Source organism: Chionomys nivalis, chromosome 5, assembly GCF_950005125.1.
Source record: "Chionomys nivalis chromosome 5, mChiNiv1.1, whole genome shotgun sequence".
Taxonomy (NCBI): domain Eukaryota; kingdom Metazoa; phylum Chordata; class Mammalia; order Rodentia; family Cricetidae; genus Chionomys; species Chionomys nivalis.
The window spans coordinates 764,953-780,555 of NC_080090.1; the positions used below are offsets into that span (position 1 = coordinate 764,953).

At 44.5% G+C, this 15,603-nt stretch overlaps 1 non-coding gene and 1 pseudogene across 1 annotated transcript; both read right to left on the minus strand.

Annotated features, from left to right (window-relative positions):
• Positions 1-1,528: 1,528 nt before the first annotated feature.
• On the minus strand, positions 1,529-2,094 carry LOC130874875 (60S ribosomal protein L18-like; annotated as a pseudogene).
• A 9,980-nt stretch (positions 2,095-12,074) lies between these two features.
• LOC130875280 (U6 spliceosomal RNA) lies at positions 12,075-12,177 on the minus strand. Its single transcript, XR_009057209.1, has one exon. It is a non-coding gene; the product is annotated as a U6 spliceosomal RNA (small nuclear RNA).
• Between the last annotated feature and the right edge of the window lie 3,426 nt (positions 12,178-15,603).

Genomic DNA, 15,603 nt, shown 5'->3' on the forward strand with positions numbered 1-15,603 from the left:
TCTGTGGCTTTGGAGCCTGTCCTGGAACTAGCTCTGTAGACCAGGCTGGTCTCGAACTTACAGGGATCTGCCTGCCTCTGCCTCCCGAGTGCTGGGATTAAAGGCGTGCGCCACCGTCGCCCCGCTCTTTCTCCACATTTTTACTAACATTTGTTGCCTGATTAGATCCATTCTAAGTGGGGGGAATGATATCTTATTGTAGTTTCAATTTGTATTTCTATGATGGTTAATGGTAAATGTTTTTTAAATATCTTGGCCATTTGCATGTTTTCTTTGAGAAATTTCCATTCAGATAATTCTCTATCTATCTATCTATCTATCTATCTATCTATCTATCTATCTATCTATCTATCTATCTGGTGGTATTAGGGTTTGAACCCAGGGCCTTGTGCGTGGTAGGCAAGCAGTCTGCCAAAGAGTGATATTCCCAGCTCTTGGGCCCACTTTTATTGATTGATTGTGCTTTGTTACTGTTTTTGAATCTTTGCACACTCTGGTGCGGTCTGGATAGCTCACAGAGCTCCGTCTGTAAGTTATCTCTTCACTCTGTCTATTGTCTCTTTGCTGTGCAGACACTTTCTCTGTGATGATGTCATCCCATTCGTCTATTTTGGTTTTGTTGCCTGCGCTTTTATTTTCCTGCCTAACAAAAATATTTGCCCAGACTACTGCCATGGGGCCTTTGCCATATTTTTTTTTATTGGTTTCTATGATTTGGGGGTTTTTACATTTAAGCCTTGACAACACTTTGAGTTCTTCTTTCTTACGCTGGGGGGTCAAACCCAGGGCTTTGCCCATGTTAGGCAAACATTTTACCATTGAGCTATACCCTCGGCCTATTGATTAGATATTTGTATGTAGGGGCCTAGTTTCATCTTTGTAGCACTATTAATAAAAACCCAGAGACAGATATTGGGGTTCAGCCTGAAGGTCAGAAAAGCAAAACAGTTGGTCACTGGCTCTTACCTCTACCTCAGTTCCAAATGGCAATCCTGCCTCCAGGAATCTCAGAATGAGTCTGTGTGAGCTGTCTCCTCCCATTTTATATTCCTCTCTAGGGCTGGGATTACAGGCGTGCACCACTACCTCCCTGTTTCTTTGGCAAACTAGTGTGGCTACTGGGATTAAAGGTGTGTGTCACCACTCCCTGGTTTGTAAGGGAGCTGTTTCACTCTCTGATCTTTAGGCAAGCTGTATCTATTACAATACATATGAAATATCACTACAATCGTGGCACTATTTATTTAAATATGTTATTGCGAAGGGAGTGTCTGGGCACCTTTGTTAGAAATATTTGGCTGTGCGTTCTTTCTTTCTGGGTCCTCCCTTACGTTTCATTTGACAGTGTATTGATATACTAGTGTCAGGCTGTTTAGATCACTGGAGTTTAGGAATTCAGATCACAAGATTCCTCTATCTGTATGTTGCTTTGCAAGCTCTTCTTTTCTTTTTCTCTCCAATATTCAAATCTTTTTTTTTTTTTTTTTTTTTTTTTTTTTTTTTTTTTAAATAACAGTAAGATCCAGGGTTAGTTTTTGTAGCTGCGGCTGGCCCTTCTGCCTCTGGCATGTTCAAACTTCAGGCCATTGGAGCGGATATAGAGTTTGGCATGGTTGCGTAGAGTTCCTGGGGCCTTGCCAAAATCCGGTACACATCTCGGCTCTTCCGAGGTCCAGATAGTAGCATGGTGCCACGGTCCTTAGGAGACTCGAAGGTCAGCTGGTCAAAGGTGAGGATCTTACCCCCAACCTTGAGGATGTGACTTTGGGCCCGGCTGCTCACCCGCAATGCACACACCTTCTGTTTGGGCACTTCAAGAATCCTCACATCATCTGTAACCGTCCCCACAACCACAGCTGTCTTGTTTCCTTGGCCAGGAAGCTTCATCTTTTGGATCATCTGGGACAAGGGACAGAGATGGCCGGTTAGTACACTCAAAAATAACCTTTTCAGCACAACCTGATTGAAGGTGGAGTTGGTTCACCTGGCCAGAAACCTGTACAGCTTGGCTATCAGCCGCGGGTAGATGTCCTGGCTCTTGGGCTCCTTGCGCCGAACCTTTCGGTCCTTGTTGTGGCGAATGTCAAAACCCATGATGGCGTCACCTGCTCAGCCGGGTCTAGAAAGACAGAACTCCGCTGGAGTGGGCAGGGAAAGGGCTCTCAGCGAGACTCACTCTTGACGCAACACCGCAAGCACCTCTTTTAAATAATGTTCTTCCTGTTGCTCAAGATGGCAAAAAGGTCCCTGGCAATAACGGGAGGCTTTGGCTGGGCAGTGGTGTCGCGCGCCTTTAATCCTAGTACCGGTGAGGAAGAGGCAGACGGATCTCTTTGAGTTCAAGGGCAATCTGGTCTACAGAGCAAGCTCCAGGACAGACTCCAAAGTTATACAGAGAAATCCTGTCTTGAAAAACCAAGAGAGGTGGGGGGTTTGGATGAGGCTCATTGATTTCAAAAGGTGGCTCCCAAGCCTCTTTTATCCCCTGCTGTCTGCCACAAGCAGCTTTGAGTGTGAACTCCTGACATGCACATGTGTATTTAAGGTCATTTGTGCCTTCATTATAGCACCAATCCGTTATGCTCATTATAAAGCATGTGTAAGCATCAATTAAAAAAATGTAGAAAAGATGACATAAACTTCATAATGTTTTGTTTCATTGCTGTAGTTAGCTACGTAGGATGAGACCTCTCATTTCCGATATGCAGAGCTATATTTCAAGCGACTTTGGTTAACTTGTGGGACCTGAATACTTGCCATTGTTGTCCCTGGCGATGTGACTGATTACAGACTCGCCAGCTCTCCCTTCCTCTCCTCTGCCTCGGGCACGGAAGTGCACTGCAGCCACGGCTGTTTCAGAGCAGAAAACCTTTCTGCATCTTGCACATTTTGAGATGTTTAGGAAGTAGATCTCGTGTGGACCCACTTACCGGGGCTGTTTCTGAGGGTCAGTTCTCACGGAAGAGAAAAGCAGGAGGTGAGGCTGCCGTGTTCCTCAGAGTCCCTCAGGATCCTGTGGTTTGTGAATGGTGAGGGTGGGACCAAGTGAAGCCTTGAAGGCCATTGCTTATAGCAAGTAGTTTTTAATTTTGGCTTAAAATTTTTATTAATAAAATTTTTTACTTTGTTGGACATAGTGACACTGCCTTTAATCCCAGCCCTCAGGAGGCCGAGGCAGGTGTATCTCTGTCAGTTTGAGGCCAGCCTGGTCTATAAGCAAGTTCTAGGCCAGCCAGGTATATATAGTTGGATACGTTTCCAGAATTTGTTTTAGTCGTTTTATAAAACAATGAGTTCCATTATGACATTTTATTGTGCTGTGCTCATATTGACCCCTCTATTCTCTTTTGCCAGTCTTCTCCCTCTCACTGGTCTCCAAAGCACCCCGTAGTCTTTCTTCTGCTTTTATGTCATGTGTGTATGTATATGTATATGCATGTGTGTATATGTGTATGAGTGTGTATGCATGTGCATATGTGTATTTGTATGTGCGTGTGTATGTATGCATGTATGTCTGTATATGTGTAGGTGTGTAAGTATGTGTATATGTGTGTATGTGCATGTGTGTATGTATGTGCATGTCTGTATGTATGTGCATGTGTGTATGTATGTGTGTGCATGCATATAGATCAGAGAACCTTGTGGAGTTGTTTTCTCCTACTTTTTTTTTTTTTTTTTTTGTAGTTTTTTGAGACAGGGTTTCTCTGTGTAGCTTTGGAACCTGTCCTGGAACTAGCTCGCTCTCTCTCTTTTTTCTTTTTTCTTTCTTTTCTTTTCTTTTTTTTTTTTTTTGGTTTTTCGAGACAGGGTTTCTCTGTAGCTTTGGAGCCTGTCCTGGCACTAGCTCTTGTAGACCAGGCTGGCCTCGAACTCACAGAGATCGGCCTGCCTCTGCCTCCCGAGTGCTGGGATTAAAGGCGCGCGCCACCACCGCCCGGCTTTTTTTTTTTTTATTTTCGAGACAGGGTTTCTCCGTAGCTTTTTGGTTTGGAACTAACTCTTGTAGACCAGGCTGGCCTTGAACTCACAGAGATCCGCCTGCCTTTGCCTCCTAAGTGCTGGGATTAAAGGCGTGTGCCACCATTGCCCTGCTCTCCTTCTACATTTAAAGGGTTCTGGGGATTAACTCAGATAGTCAAGCACTTATGGCAAACTCTTTATCTACTGAACCATCTTGCTGGCCCTGATATGCATTTTCTTGATTTCTAAGGATGTTGAACTTTTAAAAATATATTTCTTGCCCATTTGTATTTATCTTTTGAGAACTGTATTATTTATTTTATTATTCCATTTACTGTTTGGGCCGGTTTTTTGGTGTTTAGTTTTTGAGTTCTTTATATATGCTAGATATTAATATTGTGCTGGCTAGTTTTCTGCCAACTTGACACAAGCTAGAGTTGTCTTAGAGGAAGGAGCCTCAGCCGAGGCAATGCCTCTATAAGACTGGCCTGTAGACTATTGATTGATGTGGGAGGGCCCAGCCCTTTATGGATGGTGCCACCCCAGGCAGGTGGCCTTGGGTTGTGTAATGCCATAGAGAGAGAGCCAGTAAGCAACATTTCTCCATGACATTGCTTCAGGTCCTGCCTCCAGGTTCCTGTCTTGAGTTCCTGCCCTGAATTCCCTCAGTGATGGAGTGTGAACTGAGAGTTGCAATATGGAATAAATCCTTTCTTCCACAGGTTGCTTTTGGTTATGGTGTTTATTACAGCAATAGAATCCCTAACTAAGACAAATGTATAGCAACTAAGATTTTCTCCCATTCCATAAGCTGTATTTTTTACTTGATTAATCATTTAGTTTCCTACGACTTTTTGGAATAAATTTATTTGATGTGTATGTGTGTACCTGAGTTTGTGCCCCACGTGCATCAGGAGCCTGCAGAGGTCAGAAGAGGCATCAGATTCCCTGGACCTGGAGCTACAAGACAGTTGTGAGCTGCCTGTGGCTGCTGAGTAGAATCTGGGTTCTCTGCAAGAGCAATAAGTGTTCTTAACCCCAGAACCATCTCTCTAGCCCCTAAGGAAGCTTTCAGATTTCATGAAATTCCATTTGTCATTTCTGGTGCTATTGTGGCCTTTCTTAGGAAGTGCATGGCTATGCCTACATCTTAAATGTTTTCCCTGTTTCTTTGCAGCAGTTTCTCAGTATCAGGTCTTATATGAGGCTGTCTGATCCATTTTACAATGATTTTTTTATGGAATGAGTGATAAGAATCTATCTTCATTTTTCTATGTGTGGAAACCCAGTTTTCCTGGGGCATCTGTAATAGAAGAATCCCCCCCCCCTTTTTTTCCCCTTTGGGACCTTTATTAAAAGTAAGGTGGGTTTATTTCTGGGTCTGCTATTCTATTCCATTAGTCTACCTGTCTATTTTTGTAACAGTACCATGCTGGTTTTGATACTATGCTCAGAGGTATAATTTGAATCAGGTATTGTGATTTATGCTCCTTATACTTTGTTCTCTGTATTCTTTCTCTTTGGAATTGCTTTGGCTCTTTGGGTCGTCAGTACTTCTGTGTAGACTTTCAGATTGTTTTTGCCAGTTCTGTGAAGACTGTCATTAGAATTTTGATGAAGGTTGCATTGAATCTGTAGGTTACCTTTGATAATATAGACCTTTTCAAAACATTAACTCTGCCAGTTTACATCTTGGAAAGTCTTCCCATTGTCTGCTGCTCTCTTAACTTTTTCCCTAGAGTTTTAAAATTTTCACTGTGGGGTCTGTGGGGTCCTTTAACCTCCTTGATTAGGTTTATTCCTAGACTGTTTGTTTGTTTATTTATTTATTTATTTATTTATTTATTTATTTATTTATTTATTATGTATACAATATTCTGTCTGTGTGTATGCCTGCAGGCCAGAAGAAGGCACCAGACCTCATTACAGATGGTTGTGAGTCACCATGTGGTTGCTGGGAATTGAACTCAGGACCTTTGGAAGAGCAGTCAGTGCTCTTAACCACTGAGCCATCTCTTCAGCCCCCCTAGACTGTTTTTAAAGGCACAGCGAATGTGACTTTTCCTGGTATCTTTTTGGAAAATTCGTTATTGGTGTTTAGAAAACTTACTGAATTTTGCATGTTGATTTTTTTTTTGTTGTTGTTGTCCTGGTACTTTTCTGAAAGCATTTATCAGACCTATGAGTTTTCTGGTAGAATGTTTAGGGATTTTAAAGTATAGGAAGGTGCATATCATTTGAAAATATGGACAATTTCAGTTTTTTCTATTTGTATTCTTTTTATTTCTTTCTAATATTTTGCCAATGTAGCCAAGACTTCAAGCAACATAAGAGTGGAGAGGATGGACACGTTGTCTCATTCCTGGTTTTAAAAGGAATAGTTTCATTCCTTCAATAATCTGAAAAGTTTTAACTAAAATAGAATTGCATCATTTCCCTCCCCCCCATCTTCTTTCATGTCCTCTCTTTCCAGTTCCTCTCACGTTGCCCCTCACTTCCTTTCAAACTTGTTCTTCTTTTTCTTGATTATTGTTATTTATTAGGGGCTTGTCCCAGGGAAAGACTAATTCTTCCGCGCTCAGTTGTCATTAGTTGCTTGTGGTTTTGCGTTTAGGGGTGGCCCCTTGAGATTTCCCCCTTCCGTGTGAACACAAGTTGTCATTGTTTGGATCTTGTTCAGGAGGCTACATTGTTATGGCGTCATAGGTGTAGCTGCCCTGTCATTTCTAGGAGGCAAAATCAGCTAACAGACCCCTCGTTCTTCTGGGCCTTACGGTCTTTCTGCTCCTTCTTCCCTGATGTGCATGAACTGTAGGTGTAGGAGTTAGTTGTGTTGTAGGCATACCTGTTGGGTTGGACACTCTGTGACTGGTTGTTCTCTGTGTTTTGACCAGTGTGGCTTTCTGAGATGGTCCCTATCTCTTGCAAAGAGAAGCTTTTTGGATGAGCCGTGAGAGCTACATCAATCAAGAAAAGGAGGCTCATAGACAAGAAGAAATGTTTTAGAATTTCCCCCTGTTAGTATAATTTGGCTTTAGTTTCCTGGTATACAGCCCTACCATGTTGAGGTCTGTTCTTTGTATCTCTAGTTTCTATCATGAAGGGATAATGAACTTTGTCAAGAACCTTTTCTCTGTTCATAGAGATGATTTTGTGATTTCTGCCTTTGAGTTTATATATGTGCTAGATTACATTTATTGATTGTGCACAAACTGAAATGAAACCAATTTGGCCATGGTATATTATCTTTTTAGTAAGTAGCTGAATTCATTTTGCCAGCATTTTATTGATTTTTTATTTATATGTGTACTCATCGAGGGAATTGGTTTATAGTTTTCTAATTTTTTTTGTGTGTATGCTATATCCTTATCCAGTTTTGTTATCAGGTAATATTGATTTCATGAGGTGGGTTTTGTGGTGTTCTTACCCTTTCTGTTTAGTCTGGCAGCAAGTTCATGTGATTTGGGCTTTTCTTTGCTGGATGACTGGTTACTGCAGATTTGTTCTTGTTGCTCACTGTAGGCCTTAGGTTGTTAATGTTCTCTTAATTTACTTTTGGTTGGTCATAATGTATAGAGGAGCTTACCTGTTTCTTCTGAATCTTTTTTTTTTTTTTTTTTTTTATTTGAGACAGGGTTTCTCTGTAGCTTTGGAGCCTGTCCTGCAACTAGCTCTTGTAGACCAGGCTGGTCTCGAACTCACAGAGATCCACCTACCTCTGTGATGCTCAGAGGTATAATTTAAATTTTATTTTAAAAAATTTTTCGAGACAGGTTTTCCTTGTGTAGCCTTGGTTGTCCTGAAACTCACTTTATAGACCGGGCTGGCCCTGAACTCATAGAGATCTGCCTACCTCTGCCTCCCAAGTGCTGGGATTAAAGGCAGGCACCATTACCACCTGGCAGGTTTTGCTTCTTAATCTAGTCAAATAGTATCTTTTAACTGGTGTACTAACCCTATTTACATGCAGGGCTATGATTGACAAGGGTTTGCTGATCCTGGAACTTTGGTTAGTTATTTCCTGGTTCATATATCGTTATTTTATTTCTCTTTTATTCATATTATGGATTTTATTTACTGAGTTAGACATAATTATTCCTGTCTAGTTCTTATTTATTCATATATTCCTTTCATGACATTTATTCTTTCCTGTGCTCTCGTAATTGAGACTGTTTCTTTCCTCCTCTGTGTGTAGGATTCCTCTGAGTGTCTTCTGTAATGCTGGTTTGGTGGCCATGAATTCCTTTAGTTTATTCTGTTTTGATATGTCTTTGTTTTTCAATATATATATATATATATTTATATATATATATATATATATATAAATATATATATGGGTTTTTCGAGACAGGGTTTCTCTGTAGCTTTGGAGCCTGTCCTGGAACTCCCTTTGTAGACCAGGTTGGCCTCGAACTCACAGAGATCCGCCTGCCTCTGCCTCCCGAGTGCTGGGATTAAAGGCGTGCGCCACCACCGCCCAGCAATATATGTATTTTTTATACCTAGTTTTTCTGCGTATCCCTGAATGGCTTCTATTTCAATATGATGCCCAGAAGGAAGTGCTCTTAATCACTGAGCCATATCTCCAACCTTAAAGTCTTTGATCATTTTTAAAGTAGTCTTTTGAATTCTTTGTTTGGCATGCCATCCACTCCAGTGTATCTGTTTCAGTATTTGGGGATCTGAGCTTCGGAAGGCATAGTGTTGGGGTCTGAGCTTCGGAAGGCATAGTGTTGGGGTCTGAGCTTCGGAAGGCATAGTGTTGGGGTCTGAGCTTCGGAAGGCATAGTGTTGGGGTCTGAGCTTCGGAAGGCATAGTGTTGGGGTCTGAGCTTCAGAAGGCATAGTGTTGGGGTCTGAGCTTTGGAAGGCATAGTATTGGAGTCTGAGCTTCGGAAGACATAGTGTTGGGGTCTGAGCTTCGGAAGGCATAGTGTTGCCTTATTCTTTCATGTTTCTTCAGTTTCTGTTTGTGATTTGTGTGTCTGTTGGTATAGCCATTTTTTTCTAGTTTATTTGAGAATATTTTCAGTGGACAGATTTCTCTTTTTTGTTTAGAACTAAGTTAAATTCTTTTTTAAATTAATTTTTAAATTCTTCTCCCATCGCAGTTTCCCCTCCTTCGCTCTTCTCGGCTCCTCCCCCACCTTCCTTCTCCCCCAGATCCACTCTTTCCATTTCCCTTAAAGAAAAGAGCAGGCCTCCCGTGGGTATCCACCAAATGTAACATACCAAGTTACAATAAGACTAGGCACAAACTCTCATATCAAGGCTAGATGAGGCAACCCAGTAGGAGGAAAAATGTCCCAAGTGTAGGCAAGAGTCAGAGACACGCCCCACCCCCATTGGTGGGAGTCCCACAAGAACACCAAGCTACCCAACCATAACGTACATGCAGAGGATGAGCGGGCTGTTCTTGGGGGTCAATTCACAATGCAAGTTAAAAAGAAGAAAACAGCTCATCCAGCTGAGCAAGATGCCCAAGGGAAAGAAGGTCAAGGGGAAAAGGTCCCTGCCATTGTGAAGAAACAGGAGGCCAAAAAGATGGTAAATCCTTTGTTTGAGAAAAGGCCTAAGAACTTTGGCATTGGGGAGGACATTCAGCGCTAAAGAAATCTCATGTGCTTTGTCAGATGACCCTGCTACATTAGGCTGCAGCGGCAGAGGGCCATCCTCTATAAGCGGCTCAAAGTTCCTCCTGCCATTAACCAGTTCACCAAGGCCCTGGACTGGCAAACAGCTACTCAGCTGCTTAAGCCTGCCTGCAAGTACAGGCCAGAGACAAAGCAGGGGAAGCAAAGGCTGCTGGCAAAGGGGATGTCCCAACTAGGAGACCACCTGTCCTTCCAGTGGGGGTCAATACAATCACCATCTTGGTGGAGAACAAGAAGGCTCAGTTGATGGTGATTGCCCACGATGTAGACCCCCTTGAGCAGATGGTCTTCCTGCCTGGTCTGTGTCGGAAGAGGGGGTCCCCAGCGCATCATCAAGGGGAAGGCCAGGCTGGGGCAGCTGGTCCACAGGAAGACCCGCAGCGCTGCTGCCTTTAGAGAGGTTGACTTGGAAGACAAGGGTGTGGCTGGCTAAGCTGGTGGAAGCTGTTTTAGGACCAATTACAATGGCAGATATGATGAGATCCACTGCCAGGCAACGTCCATGGTCCTAAATCTGCAGCTCAAAATGCCAAGCTGAAAAAGACAAAAGTCAAAGAACTCGCTACTAAACTGCGTTAAAGGTACTGCTGAATTTTCTGTACATTAATTATAATTACAAATGAAAAAGAAAGAAGAAAATAAACAGTGGGTACAGCAATAACACCAAATAGATAAAAAGTGCAATAAAGAAGAAAAATACACAAACATTAGATAAAATTTAAGATGATTAAAAGCAAAGTCTTTTTTAAAAAAAGCAAATAAAATAACAACCAAAATATACTAAAAGGAAAAGGGGAAAACACAAAGGTCAAAAAAAAAAAAAAAGGAAAATAAAAATAAGACAGAGCATCTTCTTAGGTCTTCCAGGTGGAGATGGGGAGTGGGCTTCAGTGGAAGTTGAGGTCTCTTGTCTTTCCTGCCATTTAGGTTGGTGCTCAGCCAAGCTTGGCTAAGTATCCAATGTCCTTCAGGGCTGTGTTTCCTCTAGCGACTTCCATTCTTTTCACCCCAGGAGCCTTTGCTGGCCACACTTAGCTTTGCATCCTATGGTGAGGTGGCTTCTCCCATGCTCTAGAGTCACACTCCCCCCCCCCCCCCCCCCCCCGAGTTCATATGCCCCAGGTTAGTTAATGGTGTCTCTGACTGCTTTAGGGACTGGGGAAATGAACTAAAGTGCTGAGATCCGTACAGGAGAACTAACTGCAAGTGATTTCCAACCCCAGGCATCATTAGGCATCCGTGGGAGGAAGGAGGCTGCAGAAGTCAAGGGCTCTGGGGAAGTGTCAGAGTTCTCAGTCTAGTTGGAAGTGAGCCGCAGTGGGTGGTGGCTCCAAGTGTGGAGCTCCTGCTAAGCTCAAGCTGGGGCTTTTCAGATGCCGCCGGTTACCCAGCTACAAAGGGCAAGGTTTCTGGTCAACATCCTTCTGTTTATGGTCACCTGCTACCTGAACTTCTTGGCATGTTTGCATCCAGCCTGCCTCTCCACAATTGCCTGCTCAGCTCTCTCACCCAGAGGCTGTGTCAGTTTGTTCCTAGCCCTCCTGACTTGTGGTCGATTAGATCTTTTTTTTTTTTTTTTTTTTTTTTTTTTTTGATTTTCGAGACAGGGTTTCTCTGTGGCTTTTTGGTTCCTGTCCTGGAACTAGCTCTTCTAGACCAGGCTGGCCTCGAACTCACAGAGATCCGCCTGCTTCTGCCTCCCGAGTGCTGGGATTAAAGGCGTGCGCCACCACCGCCCGGCTCGATTAGATCTTGTGATCGATTAGATCTTGTGATCAGGTCCTCAGAGTAACCCAGTGTTAAATACTACACCCCCTCTCAGGACGTTCTTTAGGTGCAGCTACCTGAGACACCTCAGGTGGAAACGCGACCTTGTAGGTGTTGACCAGTCACACACAGGAGGTGCTCTGTCTCCCCAAATCCCTCCACGGAATTAGAGGGTTGTGAGAGCCATGGCTTGTCCTGTGGGTAGGACTGCCAGTTTCTGCTCACCAGGGACTCTTGGTTTGCTTTTTTTCCTGCTGGGGAGCCATGGCCGGGGCAGATGCTGTCCACTCCTTCTGCTGCACCCCTGCGTTCATCCTTCCACACTTCCCAGCTGTCTTACCAGCTCCGTTGTGGTTTCCGATGCTCTTCCAGTCTTGCAGAGGAACAACCTAAGTTCACTGCAACACATGAAGCAACTTCCAATCTGCACATCAGCCTGGAAGTTCCTAGACTGAACTGTCTAATTTTTTCCTCTTAAAAGAGTTTTTCCTTAATAAAACAAAATACAAAAATATGGAACACTGCCGGGCGGTGGTGGCGCACGCCTTTAATCCCAGCACTCGGGAGGCAGAGGCAGGCGGATCTCTGTGAGTTCGAGATCAGCCTGGTCTACAAGAGCTAGTTCAGAGAAACCCTGTCTCGAAAAACCAAAAAAAAAAAAAAAAAAACAAACAAACCAAAAAAAAAAAAAAAAAAGCTATGGACCACTTCACGGATTTGCATATCATCCTCGTGCAGGGTCATGCTAATCTCTGTGTCATTCTAATGTTAGTATATGTGCTGCTGAAGTGAGCACTGAACTGTCTAATTTGTTATGCATTTAGTTGCATAGAAATACATATTTTTAAAAAAATATTTATTTATTATGTATACAATATTCTGTCTGTGTGCATTTCTGCAGGCCAGAAGAGGGTACCAGACCTCTTTACAGATGGTTGTGAGCCACCATGTGGTTGCCGGGAATTGAACTCAGGACCTTTGGAAGAGCAGGCAATGCTCTTAACCACTGAGCCATCTCTCCAGCCCCAGAAATACATATTTTTAAAAAAATTATTTATTTTTATCTTATGTGTATGGGTGTCAGGTCCCTGGAACTGGAGTCACAGACAGCTGTGAGCCACTATGTGGGTGCTAGGAATTGAACCCAGATCCTCTGAAAGAGCAGCCAGTCCTCTTAACCACTGAGCCATCTCTCCAGCCCAGAAATGCAGAAATTTTAATGTTTTCTTCCTATGCGTCTGGATCAAGTATAAATACATCAAAACAGAGGCCGTGGATGAAGAGATCTGTCCTAAGCCCTTCGGCTTGGTGTGCGAGGCCCTTCACAGACTAGCCTCCGTTTGCCTTTCTAACTTCATAGTCAACTACATTTGGTCAATCTGTGGGCTTCCCATGAGACTGTGAACTTGGGGAGCACAGGACTGGAGACTGGAACCCTGAGATCTCAGCACGAAAGTGCCAGCATGTAGGGCAACGGGCATTCTGCCTTTGGGTTGGATTGTGCCGGTTCAGTGAGACCCGAGACAGCGAGACTGACCCTCCTATCTATAGACTTTTCCAGACAGCCTGGTCTCCACATGGGTCTGTTTGGCAAGAGCAGACGAGCCGTTCAGTGCTTGCATGGATGGAACAGCACAGAGCAGATGGGGGCGGATTGCAAACTTTGTGGTACGTTTCCCTACCCTCTGCACTGTGTCTTCCCTGCCAGACACTCTGTCTCCAGGCAGTGCCATCACAAGGCCTCCCTGGGCCTTGTCTCATTTACTCAGGAGTCATTGGTATAAAGCAGAATGGCTTTCTCCCCGCCCCCAGCCGTGCTTCTTCCTCATCATTGAGAGAGTGAAGGATAATTTAGGGTGGTGTAGGGATGCTTCAGAGGACCTGTGCTTAGTGACGGCCAGGCTGTTCTGGCTACAGGATGTTTGATTTCTCTATTTCGTAGTCTCTAATGCTGCCCCCACCTCTTTCTGCTCTCCTGACCTGATGGAGGTTGGTGGTGCTGGTGGAACCTCCACGAGCCCTGCAGACATGAGCTGCTGTGGAGAAGTGCGCTGCTGTGTGGATCTCAGAGAAAGGCTGCCCATAGGATATCAGCTCTGGAGCAGGAGTCGTGGACTGGGAGCTTCGTGCTGAGCTGTCTCATAAACCAGGCCACTTCTACATAGTGTGTGTGGTGTTTCTGCGGACGAACCAGGGCTTGTCTTGTCTCACCAGGCTTATTTACCCCTCCCTGCAGACTGACATTCAGTGCCTTGTCTCTCTCAACCATTTTCTCTAAGGGAAAGTGGATGTCTGCTCAGCAAGTCTTTGCTATGGATGATGAACACTGTGAACATCACTGTGAAGATAAACCTGGACCATGGGTCTGGGGAGTGGGTTCAGAGAAAAGCGCTGCTTGGTCATTACTGTGAGAATGGGCTGGTCAGCTTGATTACGGCTCCCCACTGCGGTTTGCAGACTGGACAGCTGAGGGATGCTTGCTTGTGAGCGGTACTTGGGGGTGCAAGGTTTGTTCACCCAGGAAATGAATGCACAACCTAGCTGTGGGAAGCTTTACGGCAGATTGGCTCTGACCATCATCTCCCCTGGCCCTTGGGTCTTCTCAGCCTCCATTGTTTCGTGTTACCAATCTAACGTGAGCGACAAGGGTGACAGAGTCCAAAGCAGGAAGAACATCCAGGTTTGTGCCCTTTCTTAGGCCTGTGGGATGGTGGAGGGTCAGATGTGTTTGCCTTAGCAAAGGAAGATGGACAGAGCACAGACTGTTTCTCCCTTGTTGCTCTCTGTGAGGAGACATGTGTTTGTGGAGAACGGCTCCCGAAGAGGTAGGGTGTGTCCAGATGAAAGAAACAGACATCCAGTGGGTTTCTGTGATGTGGATAAGCAAGGGTAGAGCTGCTTGTGTTGTTTGATTTTGCCAGAATTCTAAGCTGTCTTTTGCAGTTATCTCGGCTTTCCCCACACTGCTCATAAGATGGCAGCAGCAGCTCCAGGATTGCATCCACCTACGTCTAAGCCCAGGGGCAAGAACTGGGAGTGAGTTCAGAGTTGTCTGGGCAGCAGCAGGCTTTGTACACTTTCCTTCCTCTTAGTAAAGAAAATCACCTCCCCAGAATTCTCCTCCGTCTAATGGACTGGGACCTGTTATGAATCTACCAATGAAACAATCTGGAGGATGGAAAGGCATGTCAGATGACTAGGTGAGATAAGTAAGGACCAGGTAAGCAGCTAAGCACACAAAAGTGACATTCTGTCAGGAGTCACGAGGAGGAGAAAGGGATGAGCAGAGAGAGTAGTGTGCAAATTCTTAAGATGCTTCTGAGTCATCAACGATTGTTGAGACATCTTTGGTTTCTACCTGCCCACCTGCCATACCTTCTTTGGAAGTAGACTTTGATGTTCCTTTGGGCATGGAGGGAACTCTATCTTCATTGTTCCAAGGTAGACAAATGACATGAGTCAGACCCATGGGATCAATTTCAGGGCTCCTGTTCGAAATACTGGGAATGAGTTCTCCTTACCCCATGGTGTCTGAGGAGATGACTGGCTGGCCTGGAGCTCTGGTGCTCTAGTTTGCCTGCCTGAATGAATAAATGATCAGATGAAACCAGCAGAAAGGAAAGAACCACGAGCGAATGAGAAACGTGGGTCCAGATGAAGTTCTAGGAGCCCGAGGGCAGTGGTGGCAGACAGACTCACGCCAGGTGGTCCAGTGGTCTGACATCACGCAGCTACAGCCTCTTTGCTTCCTGCTAGGAATCAGAAACAAGTAGGGAGATGTAACAGATTCTAAAATCGGAACTGGTTGACTCAAGGAATTCCATCCTGGGCTAAGAAGACTGCAGCCATATTATATTCTTATAAAGCATTAAGTCATTTCCTGTCCCATCCTGGGCACCTCAACCAGTGTAGACTAAGGTAGGATTGCTAAAGTGCTTGGTGGAAATTTCGAGGCTGTGCAGAACACGAGCTACTTCCTGAAACTCAGGTTCTGGGGGGCAAGAGTCTAGCTTCTGTCAAAACGGGGCTATCTGGAGAAATGTTTGTATGTAAGAGGCCCGCCCCCTTTGCCTTTGGGTGCTGAAAGTCAGGTGATGCTGTGCCTTGCAGGGCTAGAGCACATGAGTTCCTTGTCAGGTGATGTGACTGGGAAGAAAGATAGAAGTGAAATCAGAGAGGGGCGTGGGTTAGACTTGCATTGCTGCAGGGTGGGAGTCAGCAA